Consider the following 21,971-nt stretch of genomic DNA (forward strand, 5'->3'; position numbering starts at 1 on the left):
TATATGTTTGGGTTTTTTTCTATGGGTCAGTACACTTTACATATTGCTGTCTGATCTCACTGAATAAGTCCCCATACCTGAATATTAATTTACTCCAAACACCTAGCATAGAAATGCAATAAATATTCTACATTCTTGAAGGTTAATTGAAAAGAATTGAGTTTGTACCAATTTATAAACATGTCTACTGGACATTAAACAAGAACAAGACAAGGATCCTTCTTCTGATGCTGAGCACAGACCTGCATTTTACAATTTAAACACTAGATGGAAACATAAGATTATGTTCATGAACTGGACTTTAGGATCGTAGTAGACAGACTGGTGGAGCAACCTTTGTGCATTCAATTAGTATTACATTTCTAAAGTCATTCTTAATACCTATTGATAATTTTTACAAACACCTTTTTATAATTCAGCAGCAGTATCCGCATGTCGATTCAAATTTTTTTAGCTTGTGGCTCCTATCCAGTGTGTTGGATGTTCAGCACCCTAATTACAGTACATATCTTATTAATCATTACACCACATTGACCAGAGCATCGGAATGTGAATAAAAGGGGTACACCTCTGTCTGCTTATAGAACTTATCCACCTCCAAGAAAAATCATTTAAAGCACAAGAAGTACATTTGTCCTGTTTACCCAAAATTACAAAAATGTACAAAAATTTTTGTAAGAGCAAAATTAAAAGACCATAATACTGCCCACTATTAAAAAAAAAAAAATGTTAACAGTGGGTTTTTTTTTCAGATTCCTGTGGCTTCCACTTCTCACCAACAGAAAATATTGATGATTTCCTCCCACCGCCTCCTGATCTTGATTGTGCAATAACAGATACATGTTGGCCCAAAGTAAATGGTAAGGGATACACCAAACATCAACTCTGTATACATCCCAGTTACACATATGTGATTCCGGATTGATAGATAGATAGATAGATAGATAGATAGATAGATAGATAGATAGATAGATAGATAGAGATATGTTGCCAGAATTCAGCTCCAGTCCTGGGTTTAGTTTTAAACTAGGGCATGGCCTCAGCACTCGCACAGGGCTTTTCTATAAACCAAAAGTCTTTATTTTTACTCTTCCGGCAGCTTACAGGTTAAAAAAACACATATAAAGGCTTAACTTCAGCGTACAGTATAACACAAAGTAAAGTTCAATTATCTTCAGCAAATAGGGGAGATCGTCTCACCAACTCAAGGTTGTCCCGTTCACTCAAAGGATCCCAGGACTTTAACCTTTGCCTCAACAAAACTCCTTAGTGGCACTTCATACCCTTTAGCCACTTCTAGCAGCTTTCCACACATCTAGTATGCCTGGCTATCCCAGTCTGTCTAATCCTCCAGCCTCCCTGGCTGTTCCTGGTGTGGCTCCACCACACCACCTGGCTTGGCCCTCGTGTGCCTCCAGCACACATCACGCCGCCTCTCCTCTGAGCTCTGGTCTTGCTTCTTAATGAGGCTGCTCTCAGCCACCTGATCAGCCCAGACTGGTCGTTGGCAACACCTGGCCCTAGGACTGGAGATTTCATCCGACCCAAAGCTCTAAGTGAGCTCCAGATCCCAGCTACAATAAGGAAAACCCAGGAGAATCTGAAAAGCCAGGTTTTTCCTTATAAAATGGTTTACAGTATGGACCCTCTCATCCCCTCCGGCTGAGAGTCCTGGGAGCCAAATTTGCCATACTACACCGTGGCATTGCCATGTACTGCCACAATAGATAGATAGATCATGGCCTCAACTGGCTATCTATGTTCTTCAGGTGTTTTTCCAGCCTACCTCCTAACTTTTTTAGATAGATAGATAGATAGATAGATAGATAGATAGATAGATAGATAGATAGATAGATAGATAGATAAAATAAGATGCCATAGCTCCCAACTGTCCCTTTTACAACCCCTCTGCCCCCCTGCTCATTGTAGTCTGATGTATAGTCCTCTAAACCTTTTTTATCCGCCCACTAAACAATTGCATTTGTTATTTTGAAAATCCATCATAAAGAAAAAGTAATGGTGAAAACAAGATCACAAGGGTTCAACTCTTCATTTTTTGGGGTATTATTTGGCCATGGATAGACTGCATAATCAAGAGTGTGGTACGGACTGTGTGCCCTCTGCCCACATACTTCATGCTAAAATTTGTACCCATTGTCTTTTAGAAAGTTGGTAGGTATGCTACCTGTCCAACAAATTGCACACCCACATCAACAACTGATGCTTCATACAGTTTTAGGAATCTGAAATATCAGAATTTAATACGCATTTCCCAGCAAACCAAAGGTCCACCGTGTCCTAATAAGCGCTCTCCCTATTCCTGGTATGTCATGGCTGATACAAGACACAACATAGCCACAACAGAGGTTGGGTTTAGGAACTGCCATCCATAGTTTCTAGGGCAGGAAGGACGGATAATAAATCTGACTTATTGTGTACCATAAGATTATTTATAATTAAAGCAGAATTCCAGACAAAAATAACAAAATTAAAATAGATAACCCATTAGGAGATTAAATAACAAAACCAGCTTTTGCTGCAATATTCAGCTTCTATCCAGAGATTTCCATGCAGTACTTTTTTCTGCCACTAGAAGCCCCCAGTCTGATGGCCACCATCATTCAACCCACTTCCTCTAAGCCAAGGGCCTGTGAGTGGACAGTGAAAGGAGAAACAGCACAGTGATGAACTCATCTCTCTGTAACTCTGCTCTCTCACCCCATCATGCTTTTTATCAGCACATGAACTGATTGCCTGATTTTGCTGCTTCTTCCTCTCACTCTCCAGCCTTGCTATACATGAGCTACAAAAAGTTGATACCTGGTTTAAGTATTTTCTATGACCATGTATTGTCACTGAGCAACACAATTCCTAATTTTACAGGGTCTCAGTTGTCCAGCTACATATCTGCAGATGATTTTTTGCCACCACCCCCTGCCATTGGGTATGAAATAACAGATTCCTATTGGTCACCTGGAAATGGTATGTTGGATTTGTGTAACTGATCTTGTGTATCGTAAATGTTATTTAAAAGGATTAGAGGTCTGGCCACCGTGTGATACAGTAAAGGAAAACAGCCTGCACTAGATGTAGGTTGTTTGGGGAAACACAAAACATTGCTTCCCTTAAAGCCCAGTGGAAGCCTTAGGTTGTGTGTGTTTTGCACTGTAAAAGCTGTTCTGTGTCTGCAGCACACTGGAGAGCCAGACGGCTGCTCTCACACAAAGTCTGGCTCTCCAGTGGTCCCCCCCTGCACAGAGCTCCAATCAACAATGCTGCTCAGTGCAAATCCATTTCATGTCTAAGTAAGATGGGCAGCACAGTGGTGTAGTGGTTAGTGTTTGAAAGGTCCCCAATTCAAATCCCGGTCAGGACACTATCTGCACGGAGTTTGCATGTTCTCCTTGTGCTTGCATGGGTTTCCTCCAGGTACTGGACATGCTGGTAGGCTAATTGGCTCCTGTCTAAATTGGCCCTTTATGTATGTATGCGTGTAAGATAGGGACCTTAGATTGTAAGCTCCTTGAAGGCAGGGACTGATGTGAATGTGCATTATGTAAAGCGTTGTGTGAATTGTTGGTGCTATATAAATACTTACATAATAAGAGCTTACATTCTAAAGGGAGGGGCAAGTGATACAACAGGTGGTAGCTGTGTGAGGATGAATTGTTTGAGAAAGTGATAGTTCAGTGGTTAGGTTGAGGTGGGATTGGCTTCCCTGAAGAGATGCCCGAAGGCAGACAGAATAGGAGGTAGTCGGACAGGTTGGGGTAGGGAGAGACTCTAGTGCTGGAGGCACTGGAGGCAAGCATTGGAGGAGTTGACAAGGGAACTAGAGAGAGAGCAGAAGGTCTTGGGAGGATCGGAGGGGACGGTTAGGAGTTAGAGTTGTGGAAGGCTTTGTAAGTGGTTAACATTTAAAATTTTATCTTTTGGGTACTGCAGAAGGGAGGCGGATTGCAGGGAGCTAAAGTGGACCAGGGCACTGAACGTCAACTTGGTGTCATAGTCTACATTGGAGACATAAAGTGGGTCATCTGGGTGCTAATGTACATACAGCACAGACAGTTCTCTTGCATTGATCGGGTCCTATCAGTAGATAATTATTATCAATGTTCCATTGCGTGTTGCTGTTTATAAGCAGCCAGCCTGACTATATCTCTGTTTATTGTACAGCTCCTGATGTCCCAGCATGGCCTCCTTCCCTGGATGAACTCCCGCCTCCTCCAGACTGCTAGACGCAGCGATATCTCAGAATTACCACGGGAGGGGGGCGCAGAGGGCAGGCGGCATTCTCCTTTCTCTTTTTTCCTGCACCAAGCACATTTCAAGACTTTGAAGTTTTCCCGACTACAATGGAAATAGAAAAATGATGAACTGGCAGACAGGATCTGAGACAAACCGTTGGCCTAATTCTTCAGTGTTTTCCTTGTTTCATATCATAACCCTGAGGCCCTTATCGGCCACTGGGACAGAGCCGTTCTTATGGGCTGGATGGGTATCAACCTGCTGTCCCTCAAAGTTTTTTTTATTTAAGATTCACCATTTTATCTTATTATGTGTCAATTAATAGAGAAACTGTCACCAACGTAAAACAAATGCAGATAAAGGCACAAAAATGTCAAGTGTTTTTTTTTATCATCTTGCAATGAGCCTTTGATTTGCTTGCTAGAAAATTTGACTACTCCAGTATGAGACGATTCTTTAGCATCCCTCCTTGCACGTCATTGCCTTCTCCTGTTCTGGGAGTGTCTAATTACTGTCTGTGTTGGCCCAGCTTCCCAGCCCTCTCCCTACATGACCTGTTTTGTATTATATAGCAGCCGGAGTAGGATAGTGTCACTTAAATGACAGCTGTCAGAGTCTGCTGGTGCTGCTGACATCCCCCAGTAGCAATCTCAGGCACAAGGGAGGCCTTTACAGGGAAATAACCTGCACAAAATGCATTCATTGCACAGATAGTCCTATGTTGGACAGGGTCTCGTTAACAAAAACACATTAAATTATTTTTTAACATAAAGGCCCATCTCTGGGCAAACCAAAAAATTACCCTTGCACTGGGGCTACCCCTGCATTGTTTATGAGTATAGTATTGGAGTAACTTACCTGATCCCCACTCCCCTGGTCCCCCTCTGCTCCGGCTGGTAAAATGTCCCTCAACATCCTTATGTCTAATGCAGGTCCAAGGATTCTGCATTAGACATGATGTTGTCACTGTCCCCCTCAGCTCCGAGTATGGATCTGCATAAGATGTGATGATGTCAGCGGTCATTAGACAGCCAGGGCACAGCCCCTAGACAAAAATCAGCACTTAACCTACACTGTAGCCAGAGCCGGATTTACTCCCTCTGCTGCCCCAAGACCAGGTTCCTCATTGCGCTCTTCAATTCTTCAAATTAAAATAGCCAGTAGCAGTTTGGCTATTGCTCCGAGCTGCTTACATTCACCTGTCGCCTGCGGAAGCTATCCGGCAGGAGAATGGAGCCACGCCGGAGGGGGGCTTGGGGGGTGCAAGTAGCTGGTCTTGCCTAGGATGCAAAATAGTCTAGCACCGACCCTGTCCGCCGAGATCCCATGCTGGCTTCTCAAGCAGTCTTCAATTCGGCTCACATGATCGCAGTGACAAGTGGGAAGGGAGGGCAGAGGGAGTTGAGCTGCTGTGTCACTGCTGAAAGAGGAGAACACGTGGGTCTGGGATGCCTAGTCACCACTGGCAGGGGATAGCAGCAGAAGCTTAGTTTCTGTATGACTACTGGGAGGGGAAAGCATGAGAAGCTGATCTTCTGTATCACTACTGGGAGGGGGAAGCAGGGGAAGCTGAGCTATTATTTCCATTCAGTTTGCTCAGACTGATAATTATGCTCTGTAGAAGAGGAACAACAAATATAAGCTAATGCACGAGACTACTAAGCAGGAAGCACAGCTTGCATATATAATAAGGGAATAAGGCTGCCCCCCTGTAACTTTATTAACCTCTTCCTGGTGTTAGGACGTGCCATGCCGTCCTGGAAAGCATGGGCTTTAAAGACGTTAGGACGGCATGCAACGTCCTAGCTTCTAAGCCCTTCTGTTCATCCCCTCCTCTGCCCCCGTTATATTTACCCGCCAGGATCACGTGCGGGGACTTCCCTGGCTTCTCAGGTCGTCTTCAATTCGACTCACATGATCACAGTGACAAGCAGTCGCTGCAATCAATGATACATTCAAATCATTGGCTGTCAGCGCTGCCCAGGGCTGGATTTCCCACAAGGCCAACCGGGGCCCGGCCTTGGAGCAGCAGGGAGTAGAGGGACGGCAGGGGTGTCCGATTCCAATCTCCCGATGCCTGGGACATGCAGTCCCGGGCGCCGGACGGGCAGTTGTTTTCTTTATTTAGCCCTGCTTTGGGCAAGCATAGCTAAGTGTAGAGCGGGGAAGCCGCCGCCTGTTCTGTACAAGTGATCCCTGCGATGTCACCGAGATCACTTGCATGCAGCATGCATAAAGGGGGGCGCCTTGAGGAACCTGGCATTGGGGCAGCAGAGAGAGTAAATCCGGCCCTGGCGCTGCCTCTGCTTTTCTCTCTCCTCAGTGTGGATCTGGTGAGAGAAGTAGTCCCAGTGATAGTAAGTGTCCCAAAAGTAATAAAAAAAGAGAAAAATCTTTATTCGAAAAAAGAAAAGAAAAATTAACCCCTTCACCCCTTCATTGCTGATCACAGTTTTATAACTCTGATCACTCTGATCAGAACAATAGCACTGTCCAGGATTGTTGTGGGTTTTTCTTTTTTTGTTTTTTTTTCGTTAATTGTACCCATGTTTAATCATTTTATTTTTGTAAATATTAACCCTTTCAGCACTGATGACTGTTTTTGCATTTCTTAAATTATAATTTTATCCTTTGTTAGTTTTATCTGTAAAAAAATAGGTCAAGGCAACCGGACTTCCTGTATTTTTCTGTATTTTACAGCAAGTCCAGTTGCCTTGACTTATTTTTTACAGTTATACTATGACCTGGATGAATGAGAACCTTCGCAGACACTATGTTAGTTTTACCTATTTTTAATTCTTTTATTTAATCATTTTTTAAAAATGAACCCCATTCAGCGCTGACATTGTAGAATACAATTATGGGTGTTTTATTGCAGTACAACGTATCAGTATTATGACGTTCCCAATCAAATGTGTGTGTGCCTGTTTGGAAAAAATGAAACTGTCTTCATTTGTTATAATTGGTTAGATTTTATTCAGAAATAATCACAGTTCATTTATAAATATTTGATGTCAAATTCCCTATTTGTCCTCTAAAAAACAATATATAATACATGTGGGTGCACTTCATGTGAAAGAGTTAAATTAGGAACAGACATATAGCTCAACTTCTATGTCTTGTGTACGTTGGGAACTTGGACAATCCACTCCGCCCTTAAGGGTTAACATAAACTGTACCTCGAAAAAATAAACTTTCATTTAAAAATTGATAGTACGCATTCATCTTTAGGTCTAAAAATCGGACCTCTGCGTAAAGGCTTCTCTAGCTCATCCCAAAGATATATACAGTATACATATATTTATATATATATTGTTTACCTCCGAAGGAGCCGCCAGAATAACCCGGATCATCACTAGTTGTCTAGGGGTTTTTGGTCTTCAGCTGCCCCATTAACATCAACCACCCTCTCCTAGTGCCCACAAAGCTGATATCCACTCCAGAAGTATAATGCTAAATCTTTTTTATTAACATCTTCACACTGGTAAGAGAGGGTACAGGGGTCCTAGACATCCAGAGTGGTACAGACATAAACTCCAGACTGGCAATCCGATGGACGTGTCTGGGTTTGGCGGTTGCCAGGAGAACGGTACTTGCCTGACTGCATTGTGCCAAGTGTAAAGTTTGGTGGAGGGGGGATTATGGTGTAGGGCTGTTTTCCAGGTGTTGGGCTTGGCCCCTTAGTTCCAGTGAAGGGAACTCTTAAGGCATCAGCATACCAAGACATTTTGAACACTTTCATGCTCCCAACTTTGTGGGAACAGTTTGAGGATGGCCCCTTCCTGTTCCAACATGACTGCGCACCAGTCCACAAAGCAAGGTCCATAAAGACATGGATGAGCGAGTTTGGGGTGGAGGAACTTGACTGGCCTGCACAGAGTCCTAAACCTCAACCCAATAGAACACCTTTGGGATGAATTAGAGCAGAGACTGCGAGCCCGGCCTTCTCCTCCAACATCAGTACTTGACCTCACAAATGTGCTTCTGGAAGAATGTTCAAGCATTCCCATAGGCACAATCCTAAACCTTGTGGTTGACTTCCCAGAAGAGGTGAAGCTGTTATAGCTGCAAAGGGTGGGCCAACTCAATATTGAACCCTATGGACTAAGACTGGGATGCCATTAAAGTTCATGTCTGTGTAAAGGCAGGCGCCCCAATACTTTTGGCAATATAGTATATATGTAAATAAATAGGTAGTGATTTTCAGTAACTACATATGCATATAAAGACATAAATCAAGGTAACAGGAGCTCCTAAGGATACCCTGGGAAAGCAGGTTCAGCTAGCCCAACCACTGCATGAACTAGGCATGTTCTATTCAAAGCATGAGCCAAGAATGCTAGGGAAGTGTTGAATAACGATGAGAGGAGACCACGTGTTGATTTGGAACGCAGACATTTACACAAGACTCAAGGTGTTATATCAGAGCTGAGTACAGCCAGAGGCACTGAATCCAGATGCATTGTGTAACTGACACAATTCGTTATGTATTCATTTAAAACGCTGAGATGGGCAGCTTTACTTTCAGTGTATCTCCTGATGCCTAGTCTAATTTTGGATCTCCTACATCTTTCCGGGTCACTGATACCTCTATTTATGTTCAGAGAGAAAAACACAGCTATGCTCTATTCACATTTAAACTGATGAGTTAAGATAACCCCAGTGTAAATAAAAATCAGTTTTGTGAGTCTTTATGGCTAAAGTTAACCTTTTCATTTCCCAATAATGGACACATAGGGTTACCTTCATACTGTTCTCCATCAGCTGTTTCTGATGTACTTCTCCTTCCCCTAAAACATGAAGATTAAATTGACTCTTTTTAAGTAAAAACATAACCCAAAGAGGTCCTGTATGGGAAAAGGCTTTGTATGTATCTTTTTCGGTTGATACTTGTTGAATCTGCACTCTTTAAGCAAGGGTACCTGAAAACTCAAGCGGGGGCCATATTGAGTGGGGCACGTGAGATTAATAACGTGCTGGATTACTGAGATCCTAGTTAATTTTATTACTTCATTGCTGTGATGTATGTGTATAGGGCAATGCCGCGGCTGGCGCTCATGCAGAAGAGCTTTCTTGGCCAAACCTCTTAGTTCTAACTAAACCGGAAGTCAGGCAGTTGGAGAACTTGATAAGTGGAACTTTCGATAGAACACTGGCCCATACAGGAGTAGTGACATGGGGTTGGGAGGAAGGAACCACAGAGTAGCAGGGAACATACAACATACTTCTGTGAAGATTCTTTGGGAGGTGTTGTTCTGTAGCACATTGGAGATTCCAAGAATGGGTTCCAACCCAGGTAAGTAAATTCTCTTCAACCTCTTCCAGGAAAATGGAGATATTTGCTGTGAGTGTGAAGATATATTGTTACAGTTTAGTCACCACAGTATATACCATGTTACACCTTTAAAGCTGAACTCTGAGTATGCACAATTGTGCATACTTCCATTGCTCGAGCTTTGCCAATTGTAAGTTTGCATTGGTCATACCTGATTGCCCGCTGAAGGTTTTGTAAAGCACTGTGACTACAGTGATGGCCTTTTTCTTCCGGGTCCTGGGGCTGCGCTATGCCGAGCGGCCTCCCAACACAGGGGGCCATTTAGAGAATTCCTATTTTTTATCAATGACTATAAGGTGTTCTCTGATTGGACAAAGGGCAATGACATCACTATCCATTGAGTAAAAATACTAGGCATTCTCTAAACGATGGCTGTGCTGAGTGACCCCCTGTGTTTGCAGAGCAGAGGGGAAGACGCTCAGCACAGTACAGGACCCAGAAGTATGCAGCCAGCACTGTAGAATCTCCGGCTACAGTGCTTTACAGGATCCTCATGGGCGGCTATATGGCATATGAATACTTACATTGGGCCAAGCTGGACCAATGCAAGGATGCAAAATAATGCATACCTACTGTTCAGCTTTAACAATTGCTACATCGCCGCATGCATTAAAGCCCATCTCTGGGCAAACAAAAAACTTACCATCGCAGTGTGGTAATCAACTTACCCTCACACTGCAAGGGATAAGTGCTTGATTATGTCTAGAGGACACTATTGAAGTTTTTTTACTTACCTGACCCCAATTCTGCCATCTCTATTCGGGCTGCTAGACCGCTCCCTGCAGCCTTTTCTCCCTTTAGCTCTAGTAAGGGTTTATAATAGGTCCTGGGTCAAGCAGGCAAACTGCAACAGCGGTATAATAGGTGCTGGATCAATCAGTCAGGCCGCAATAGCTGTATAATAAGTGCAGGATACAGCAGTCAAGCTGCAAGAGCTGTATAATAGGTGCTGGATCATGCAGTGAAGTCTTAATAGCTGTATAATAGGCACTGGATCAAGAAGTCAAGTTGCAGAAGCTGTGCACTAAACACTTGACTTGGATATCAAATCACAAAAGCTGGGCAAAGCAATCAAGTCGCCATTGTTATGCTGAGCATCCAGCGTAGCTTTGCATTAGTTATAGAACTGCAATTCTGGGGTATACATTGATGACTGAACAACAATCCCAATGTTTGGTTGCATTTTTCAATTGGGTCCTATATTCTCACATTTCTTGTTCCTATTTATACAGCTTTCATCCAATCAGGAACGTTGTAATCAACATCAGCTAAAAAGATGAAAAGCCTGATTGGTGTCTCTCAATATATGTAGTATACGGTTGTTTCTGTGTTAATTGAAACCTTATACTAACTCCTAATATAATGCATAACGTATTTCATTTATTTTATTGTATTTTTTGTCATTGATTCATAAATACCCAATACTATTTCAAAACTAAATTTTTTACAAATAAAAGTTGAGTGTATTTTATTTACATCAGTTCAAATTCCTACTTTGATGACCCATCGTGATCTAAATTAAAGTGACGCCCTATAATGGAGTGCATATTTCCTGTCATCATATTACATGGATATTCATTGGTTCTCCTTCTAAGGGGCTGAATTGACTTTCCTACATAAAAGGCATTACACTTCTGGCATCACAAATAATACATTACACAATCTGTGGAGTAATTCGATTCATGATACAGTTTCACCTTATTCCCTTAGTCCCTTATTCCCCCTTCCTCATATATTTGCAATAGGAAATGGATGAAATAGATGTTCCTGGGAATATGAATGTGGTGCTGGGAGTCCTGCCTTTCTTGTTAGCTGGCCAACCACTAGTGATTTTGCCACCAGTGGGTTAGTGCAGCCTCTAACAAGACAGCTGAAACCTGCTGTAGAAGAGTCCTTCAGTTCTTTTTTGGGGAGAGGATGGGTCCTTTCTTGTGAAGTCTTCTCCTTTGGGGAGAGGAGGCTAGGAGAGCAGGTGGTATACCTGTGGCCTAGAGGGTGTTTTTCTTCTCTGTGGGCAGGCTGTGCGCCTGGTGGCCATGTGGACCTGAACTGTCCTATGCCAAAGTCAGAGTACTAGAAAAGTCTCCTGTGCTGAGACCCACCCAGTGGCTATTAGCCTGAGAAGCTTGCAGTGCCTGTAGATCAGGTTGGGTATAACACCTTCTCCTGTACTACCGTGTTTCCCCGAAAGTAAGACATCCCCCGAAAATAAGACCTAGTGTCTTATTTCGTGCAAAAAAAAAATAAGACACTGTCTTATTTTCGGGGAAACACGGTACCACAGGTTCTAATTGACGGTTTCAATGCATCTTTAGGCTTGGACCTGCACTTCTCCCATTGATAATGTGCAAGTGTGATCTACCCAGGGACAAGCTATTCCTTGGAAGGAGTCCCCTTACCGGCTAAGGCCCTTCTAGGTGGAGGCACTAAATACTCACAAACTCTTTGAGGATACCCTAAACTCACACTTAGGAGGCTTAGGACCCCCTCTTGTCCAGGTGCTACAGCTTATGTAACGGCTGAAAGGTAAAAGTCATGTCAGTCCACCCAAATATGGTAGATAATTGAAAGCTACCTGACAGTTTCCTCTAATTCTCAGGCACTCTGTTGCTGAGATTTCTGTGATCCCAAGTCTGCAAACCTGCTGTGCCCATTATGAGGGCCTCCTACATTGTACTTTTCCTACTGGATTCTTTATTTATTTAATTTTTATGTAGAATGTAAGCTGAGGTGATTGAACACACAAAGGTAGACAGGAACATGCAAAACTTCCAAATGTGGGCAGGACAGAATCAGGAATGAAGAAAGGGATATTTGATGACTGGTATCCCTAAGAGATATAAACAATATGCTTGGTGAATCAGCCCAGTTACTTAAATATCTGTTTTGATGGGATTGGCTCCTTAAAAAGAACATAATTTAGTATCTGAGGCGCAGTTGTGTTGAATTTCTGAGAAAATGTATGATAATCCTTACTCCACCCTAAGAACGCTTAATAAATATGTATTTATGTGCAATTACCTGGTGGCATAAGGTGTGTTTACAGTGTTTTGGTTGTACACAGGAGTCTTTCCGCTAGCTGCCAAAAATTATAGTTTTTTCACCACACCCAGACAAGACAGTAATAGGGTGAGACATACAGGCCTGTACAGAGAAGATAAGCAGATGATTCAGCTTTCTGTAGTCATCCTAGACATTCAGTCTATGTCCACAGTACTCTGACTTCCACGCTTGTAATGTGTATGAGGTATTGGAAGAAAGGTGAGCATGGCATTAGGCTGTAGTGAGGTGTCCCCACCACCACCACCACCACAATTTTTCAATAGACCACCTCTTTTAAGGACAACTCTAAACTTTAGTTTGGCTAAGTTTGCTACTATATTTGTTTAGAATTCAACAAATGATTTTCAGTTCTAGTGTAGCATGGATGAGAGTGGATCTCCAATGCCACCAGTAGTAGGGTTGGGTTCACACCCAGAAGTTGCTTTAATGAGTGGCCTTGTTCTATCAAAGATTGTGACTGGTCACGTGGTCACACATTTTAACGTAATCATTCCCATTTTTTCCGGGGGTAAAAATATGCGACCGGCAAAAGTAGAATTCAAAGCTTTATCAGCTGTACCAGGGCAGATCGGCATCGCAGATGTTATGTGCAAGAGAACCAATCTGCCCTGGAACCGCCGATCGGTCCTGAAATGTCACTTCCATCGGACTTTGTGAAATGTAGTAGTAGTTACATAAAATGGATGGATGGCCACACATACATACACACACATACACACACATGTGGCCATCCATCCATCCCTCCTGAAGAAGCCTATTCAATGGGAGCGAAATGCGTAGAGGAGTAGATACCTTGCGATGATACCTGGACCTCAATCTACAACAGACTACATATGAACCTAAGTAGTAATTTGCGCTATAAATAGGCCGGTATCTAATTCCTAGGTGGTTCTTTGTGGATGTCAAAAGGGACGCTCAGAGTATAAGGATGGATACTTTTATGTATTGTAAACATGATTTTGCTACACATGCTTTTAATGATGTGTAAATAAATAATATTTTTATCTAGATGAATCACAAGCGGTGTCTTTGGTACCTTTAAAGCCCATTGTTTCTTTGGAAATATCATGATGAGTAAGACAAATACCACCAATGGTATACAACGCACTATTTGAGAAACAATACATTAATCTGCCCATATGACATTGACTATTATATTTTTTTATATATACTTTCCTGTCTCTATATAATTCATCTTATAGCCCTTTACTTTTCTTATAAGATAACGGTTAAAGTAACTTCAGTTTTACACAATGGACTTTTTTTTTTCCCCGCATAATGCTCCTCTTTGTAGTACAAAATCTCTTTCCATGTCCTTAGATCACCTTGAAACATATTTGAACTTGAAAACCCCTAAAGGAAAAATCTCCCATCTGATATGAAAATGTAATGATGGAAGTCGGTTCATAAGAGAAGTCACTGTTTCATTGGTTGCTATAAGACCTACATTGCCCAGGTATACAGATGTCAGGAACAGGAACTTTCTATCTGCCAGGCTTTCAAAGATTGTATCTGATTGCTGTAATGTAATTTTCCTTCTGTTCTTGCACTTGAAGACCTTTCGTACACATTTTCATCTGCCATTTCAAAATTGCGTTGAAGAAAGTTTTCTGCCAATGTGCAGCAGATAAGCAATAAGAAGTCACATTCACCATATTATAGAGAGGTGAACAGCACAGCAAGCGCCATTTCCCAGCGAAGAGCAGATGCTGGTGGATGTCGAGAAATGTTGCCCGTTCTGGTAGGAGTAAATCCTTCCAGTGAATGTTTTTGTTTAAATGTGGTGAATCATTTACCTGTGAATGTATGGTAAATGTCAACGTTCATCACTTTATACATACAGTATACTCACAAAATACAATTATGGAATGGCCTTAAACTTTGCTGGTCTCTTGGGTTAGATTAGGGGCAAATTTTTGTGATGTTGTGCAAGTAGAAGTAACAGGAGCTAGAGAGGAATAAGGAATAAAGGAAAGGATTAAGCTGAAGTAGATCTAAACCCAGTTACTGAGGCCTGGTTCACACCTCTGGTTCGAACACTCTGCAAAACGCTCAAACACCAAAATACCATTATTTCCTATGGGTATGGTTCACACCTGGGCGTACTACAGGCCGTATGAACGCGCTGCAAAACACCCTACGCCCAAAGAAGTACAGGAGCTTCTTTGGGGCATTTTTGTTGCGCGTTTCCATTGGGATAAAGCCAAGCCCAGCGAATCGCGGTAAAAACGCGCATCACAAACGCGCATATTCAATACGCCTAGGTGTGAACCCAGCCTAAATGTTCATAGTGTATAAAGCTTTATCATGTTAATGTAATTCCAAAAGGTGTTTTCAATCTTTTAAAAATCTGAATATTTAATTAAGTCATACCTGGTAATCCCGCCATTAAAGGAGAACTATGGGGTAAGTGTTTTTCCCCATAGTTCTCCTAAGGGTCATGGGAGGACATATACTAGCATCCTGACGTGACCCAAAGCTCAGTATAGCAAAACACATGACAAACGCACTCATCAATTCGTCACCAGCTTTACAGCAAGGTGCACACGGAATGGGCTTTAAACAGTCAAACAGCAAAAAGGTTTCCTGGCACACTCACCAGCCAGCATGTAAAACAACTTGTCTCACCACTAAGGTTAAAAACAGAGGTTTGGATACACGTCTTCTGCAGAAAATGTGAAAGCCGCACAGCCGCGCCAAGGCACCTCTTATAGTGCGGTCCTAGCTCTAAACTATCAGAGTCTCCATCTTGGAGCACATGGGGCAGAAGATAAAATTGGGTGCAGGTTTGTCAGGAGGAAGCCCAACCCCCCAAAGCTCAGTATATCACGAGCTACAGCTCGCGGTATACTGAGACTGCCTCAGCCGGAACGGATCCCGACATTACTGTCGAGATCCACCCTGCTGTGTGAGTGACAGCTGGCTCTGCCTATCTAGACTCCTCCCCAGTCAGCGCTGGAGGATCGGACAGGGGAGGGGGGAATCCCTGCAGGGAGCCTTGAGTGACAGTCACGGCTCTCTGCAGGGAGATGATCGAGAAGTGAGCCAGCGGCGGTATGTGTTTGCATTTTTAGCAAACCTCTCTTTTGTCCCCCATTTGGAAACAAGTCCTTCTCTCCCTATATCCTCTTTAGTTGTCTCCCTTTTGGTCTGATGTACAGATATCTATAAAAAATGTTTTATTCAACTACCAAAAGTGTTATTCTGACACTAAAATCTTTATTGTTATCTCCTATTTATCTTGTTTGTTATTTCGAAAACCTGGTATAAAAGTAAAGTAATGGAGAAAAACCAACAGTTCTGGGTTTAAGCAATCATTTTTGGCACATAAAATCTAATTGGTCTACATAACTGAAGGAATGTGTCCATTGTTGAAATGCACTGTGCTGGAAGGTGTCCCTCTTTCTCATCTCAGGAAGTTAGGAGGCATGGTTTTAGTTATTTGCCTAGAAAGAACCTAGTGGATTAGGGTGGTCTTTTAAGAATGAATATAAGAATGAGGATCGCCTTGGTGAGAGGAGAAATTTTCAGGAGGAAGCTTGAAGGAATTTTAAGGAACTTTGAGGAACTTGAAGGAAAGAAGGTTTGGTTTCCAGCTGGGTGGATATACTTTAGTATAATGTTTGACTTCTTCATCTGCAAGGATTTCATCTTGGATGTTTTTTTTTTACTATTTAGAGGTTTCACATCTGACTGAATGTATGGGTATAGTAGAAAATCCCTTCACTGCAACTCTGATCATCTAGTAACTGAAACCGCACAACCACGGCCATATTTTGCCACATGCTAGAAGCCAATCTCTATGGAGGTTCAGTAGATAATCACTTCTGCTAGCTCTAAAATCCCTGTTGACTGTAAAGCAAAATATTTGCCCTTAACATAATTTCTTTCCATTTACTACTCGTGAGAAAACAAGCAATGTGTATATTCTCGAATGACTAAGCTTCCTTCTGTAAACATGTCCTCGGTTAAACCAGAAATATGTTCTAAATACGAAACCACTCAAGCATTCTAATAAATTCATGTCAGCAAAATATTTTACTCTCATTACCAATTAAATCAAAACTGCCATTCATTATTTAGGCACCATAGGATGCATCTGCCATTGTGCCTCTCCCAAAGTGACCTGAGAGTGCATGAATATACCAGGTGTACAGGACGCCAGGAATGGGTCCTGGATGGACGATATATATCCCTCCCTTGTTTAGGTGGCGGTCCCGTTAAGGTGGCCTTGTATTCAGGGTTCTCGACAAGCAGGGTGAGGGGTTCCGGGTTGGACTTGTAAGGGAAACTGCTAGGCAGTCTTCCCAGAGTTGTTAAATATAAATGTGTCCCGGAATCCGGAGGGTCAGAGAGATTTTGGGTGGGACAGAGCCTCCATCCATGACTACAGCCAGTTCTGGTAATTAAAGGGTTAACCCACCAGCCAGAGGGTGTGTTAAAAGGGAACAGGAAGCCAGTCACTCGGTGTCTGGAAGGAGAGTTTGGAGCAGGACACATGGCTATGCGTGTTAAGCTGTGGAATACAGCCTACCGAGACACTGCTGGGGCACTTGTCCGTACTGGAACCCTTTGTGAGCAGGCTGGGACTCTAACCCTGAGGTGGGACTTGGCATACAGGCGCTGAGCCGAATCTTGTATTTGCTGAATATAAGACATTTTATTTGATTGTTTGTGGATAAGAATAAAAGTTTATTTGCTGAAACGGCTGGCTACGGGCCATATCCGCCCTGAAAATGACGCAGGTACATTGAGAAAGTGGCTTGGAGAAAGGGACGATGGTTCCCAGACTAGACTAATGGTTGTTTTGAAATCAGTCATGATATTGGGGTAAAAGGCAATGGGGCTTCTCAGCAAGAGGTGTGAATTCCCTACACCACAGTTTTGCAATAAAGTTCAGCTCCAGTAGAGAAGACTTTGGATATCATGGTGGAGAAGTAAAGGAAAGCAGATGAGTATGACGTGACCTATGACCCATTGCAGATTTCTGTGTGTTAGGTATGCTGTATGTTTGTCTGTGTGGTTTGTTAGACACAAAAATGTCAACTATATGTCTGGTTAACAGTAGAGATGAGGTCCAGCACAGGACTGAGCAAAGGGACTTTGATAAGTGGCTACTTTGTGGCTTCAAGATGAAGGCGTGTAGGGTTGGTTTTCCAAGCAAAGTTCTTGTAGGCATACAACCTTGGAGCTAAAGGCAACACCTTCTGCAAGGATCACCTATTTTACACACATTTTCTTGGAGCTACCCTCGGGTTAGAATAGTGTGACAATGTGTGAATAAGCTTACTATATGTATGCAATTAGAAAACAATGTGTGGTTATTATAACTATAAAAGGAAAGGATACCCTGATATACCATGACCTGGATGAATGAGAACCTTTACAGACATATTTCCCATTATACAGTCCAGTTTTCTGTACATGCTGCCTACTGTCATACCCCCCATACTTCTTTACTGCCCATACCATCTAACATCCTTCGTCCTCCTGTCCTGCACATATTGGCCCCTCTTATACCCTCTCCTACACATACTGCCCCTTCTATTACCCTCTGTAATACCTTCTGTACTCCTTTGCTATGCATATAGCCCCCTATTATATCCTCTGCACTCCTCTCCTACGCATACTGCCCCCTCCGCACTCCTCCCCTATGCATACGGCCCCCTCTGCACTCTTCTCCTATGCATACTGCCCCCTCTCTGCACTCCTCCCCAACGCATACTGCCCCCTCTGCACTCCTCCCCAACGCATACTGCCCCCTCTGCACTCTTCTCCTTCGCATACTGCCCCCTCCGCACTCTTCTCCTATGCATACTGCCCCCCTTTGCACTCCTCTTCTATGCATACTGCCCCCTCTGCACTCTTCTCCTTCGCATACTGCCCCCTCCGCACTCTTCTCCTATGCATACTGCCCCCCTTTGCACTCCTCTTCTATGCATACTGCCCCCTCTGAACTCCTCTCCTATGCATACTGCCCCCTCTGCACATACTGCCCTCTGTCATACCCTCCATACACCTTTCCTGTGCATAATGCCCCTTCTATACCCTCTGCATTTCTCTCCTGCACATACTAACCCCGTCATAACCTCTGCATTTCTCTCTTGCACATACTGTCCTCTTTCATACCCTCTGCACTTATCTCCGGCACATGCTGCCCTCTGTCATATCCACTGTACTCTTCTCCTGCACATACTGTCCTGTATTATGACCTCTGCACATAGTGCCCTTGTCATACCCATTTCACTCCTCTCTTGCACATACTGCCCACTCGTTGTTTGTCATATTCCCAATCTTTCCTGTTGCGAAATGGGCACACTTTTGCTAGTATATATCGTTCCTCGTGGTTGAGATTCTACATGTCCCAGGACCATTCGAAGACCAGAATCTCTGCAACTTTATAATTGAACAAGTACGGCAGATGTTAAAGTCCAATATGAAAACAATTTGCTCAGCAGGAAAGTTGTGTTGCCAGAGTGATTGTGCAAATCTGGAGTGTATCTTTGAAAAAAAAAAATGCTTCCATGTGTTCTTTCACCGAAGGTTTATTACATGGTCAAACAAGCTCATTTTAGTCCTCAGCAGGTACATATAACATGCTAAAATACATAGACGTATTATATTCTTTATCGCTTATTGAGAAAAATAGTTCATATGGCTTTCTATATTGCAAGACAGTAAGTAATGTAACACCCTCATAAGTTCAGCTTGAAGCACTACGCCAGGAACCCTTGAGGAGGCACCAAGTGAAGAAAAAGGACAACGGAAGGCTAATCCAATGAAGCAGTGAAAAAGGTAAAAACAAATGTGCCAAGTACAGAAACTCGTCCAATCGGATGGAAGTTTGCTCTAGCCAGAACCATGAAAAGAGGAATTCTGAATTTGAACATTACCATTGCTCTTTACTCTGCCTTAAAGGAAACGTTATGTGGTTTTTTGTGTTAAGACTAAAAAAAATATATTTTAATCAAGTAATGATGACATATTACATTAAAAAAATATTTCAAGCTTACCATTTGCAGTGATGGAGCTCCAGAGTCTGCCAACTGCAGGATTTACTTCTATGCTCTAATGAGACTCCTAAGTATTATGCTTTATTGCAAACACAGCTGAATGATGCAGAAGCGGAACCCAATTCCCCTTCCCCAGCCTTTGTCTTTTCAAACAGCTCTTTATGCAGTTTCAACTAAAAGAAGCAGTCCACAAGTAACTGCTGCTAGGCTTTCTGATACGAAAGCCCAGCAAACCCTGCAAAACTATTAGGGAAGTATCCGTTACTAAACAACATTTTGTAAAACTAAGATTTTTTACAGGCAAAGAAAAATTATATACATGATTAGTTTATCTACTTTAAACACAAATGTAAAAAACAACAATAAAATGGACCAACAACTATTATAATTTCCCTTTAACAAATTAGCCCGTATGTTTATTTCATTATTATATTATTCAGGGTCCAGAAGAGTGGTGCTTTGTTACAAGAGACATATTGTTTTTCAGTATCGAGTACTAATATTTATATTTTGGTACTCACCAATACAGAGTACCTATACCGGTACTTACGCGAGCATGGAACCGGCTTCCTGGGCAATCAGGCTTCTTGATTGCCCGGGAAGCCGGTTCCATGCTGTTCGGAAAGGAAGCCGGCTTCCCAGCCAATCAGCATGGAGCCAGCTGTTTGGCAGGCTCGATTCTCATTGGCCGGGAAGCTGGTTCCCATTCAAATCAGCATGGAGCCTGCTTCCTGATCGGCCGGGAAGCTGCCTCTATGCTGTTTGGCTGGCTCAATGCTGATTGGCTGGGAAGCCGGTTTCCCGGATAATCAGCATTGAGCCACCCAAACAGTAAACGGGTAATGACTCACCGCCCCGCTTCCTGATTTGCCGGGAAGCCGGGTCCATGTTTCCTCACAGCACTGCCGGTCAGAGGAAATCATCCTCTGACCGGAAGTTCCGGTATCGGGGGTAAGTATCGGAGCATTTGGGCGGGTACTGGGTATCGGCACGTCCCTACTCTGCAGGTTACCATGTAATCCTATAGGGAAGTACAGGAAGCTGCATGCAGTACCTGTCCCTCTAGGGGGCAGGTCTCTGCACAGATGTGCATGCCCATGTGAATGAGCCCCAACAGGTACAGCTACACTATAAGGAATAAACTGATGTCCTCTTCACTCCCAACCTGCTAAATGAAACAGCTGCAGCCGACTGTCTAGGTCAGGGGTAGACAGCCTCAAGCACACGCCCACATACTTGGTATCAGCACCGATATCGATACTAGAATCGGTATTGGTGCATCCCTAATATATATATATTCCATTAACATTGTTGCCCGTCTTCAGAGAAGCTTGCAATCAAACATGACTTTCACAGTTACTGCAGCTAACTCAAGTAGAAGCCAGTTAATATTTGAGTTGTTGAGGGGCATCGAAGTACCTGCAGGAACCTCATACAAATGTAAGAACATAAAAAGCTTGGTACAAGTGGTATCCCCATGGGAAATAAACCCAGGACATCAGAGCACATGCAGGGACCCCATGCAAATGTGAGAACATACAAGCTTGTTAAAGGTGGTGTCCCGTGGGGAATAAACCAAGAACATAAAAGCATCTGCAAGAACCCTATACAAATGTGAGAACATACAAGCTTGTTGTAGGTGGTGTCCCCCTGGAAAATAAACCCAGGATCTCAAAGCTGCAAGGCCACAGTACTAACTGGTAAGCTTCGAAAGGAAATTCTTTGTCCTGTTAAAAAAAAGGTTTGTGCTATATACTTTTAATGGAAAATAAAATATTACTTTCAGTTACAATAAATATATAAATACAAAGTGTTAAAATACATTGTTCGGTTCTCTTTCTGTGATTTCTTGTAAAAAAATACAGTACCTGAAGAATTTTCAAAGCCAGGGATGTATGGATGCACGCCATCAATGTTCTCCAATGCGTATCTTTGGATTTGCAGTGTGTAGGCACTGACCACTGCCAACACAGCAAGCCCATGCATTGTTTAAAACAAAAGCCAAGAAGACTATTATGTTTAATCAGAAACAGACATATAGAGTGAAATGATGGTGGGATGGGACCACCAAGTGACCACTCATGTCTCTAAGTATCTTAACTACCACATCAAGTACTAAAGACTGGCCAGGATTGTCACCAAGTATCCAAAGATGTCATCTTACGTTGTACATCTTATCATAACTGTAGACTGCACATGCCTTTGTCACAACTGAAAAATCTGAAGGGCGCATTAGATGTATGAGAGAGAGTGTATCTAATGGAAGATGAATAATAAAAAGGGCTTTTTGAGTCTATGTAAAGACAATTTGA

The 21,971-nt window shown here is 42.8% G+C and overlaps 1 long non-coding RNA gene across 1 annotated transcript; it reads left to right on the forward strand.

Annotated features, from left to right (window-relative positions):
• Positions 1–771: 771 nt before the first annotated feature.
• LOC108784016 lies at positions 772–4,385 on the forward strand. The gene is made up of 3 exons (XR_001941047.1): positions 772–860; positions 2,884–2,982; positions 4,177–4,385. It is a non-coding gene; the product is annotated as an uncharacterized LOC108784016 (long non-coding RNA).
• The last annotated feature ends 17,586 nt before the right edge of the window (positions 4,386–21,971 follow it).

Source organism: Nanorana parkeri, unplaced genomic scaffold (assembly GCF_000935625.1).
Source record: "Nanorana parkeri isolate BGI_ZX_2015 unplaced genomic scaffold, ASM93562v1 scaffold96, whole genome shotgun sequence".
Lineage (NCBI taxonomy): Eukaryota > Metazoa > Chordata > Amphibia > Anura > Dicroglossidae > Nanorana > Nanorana parkeri.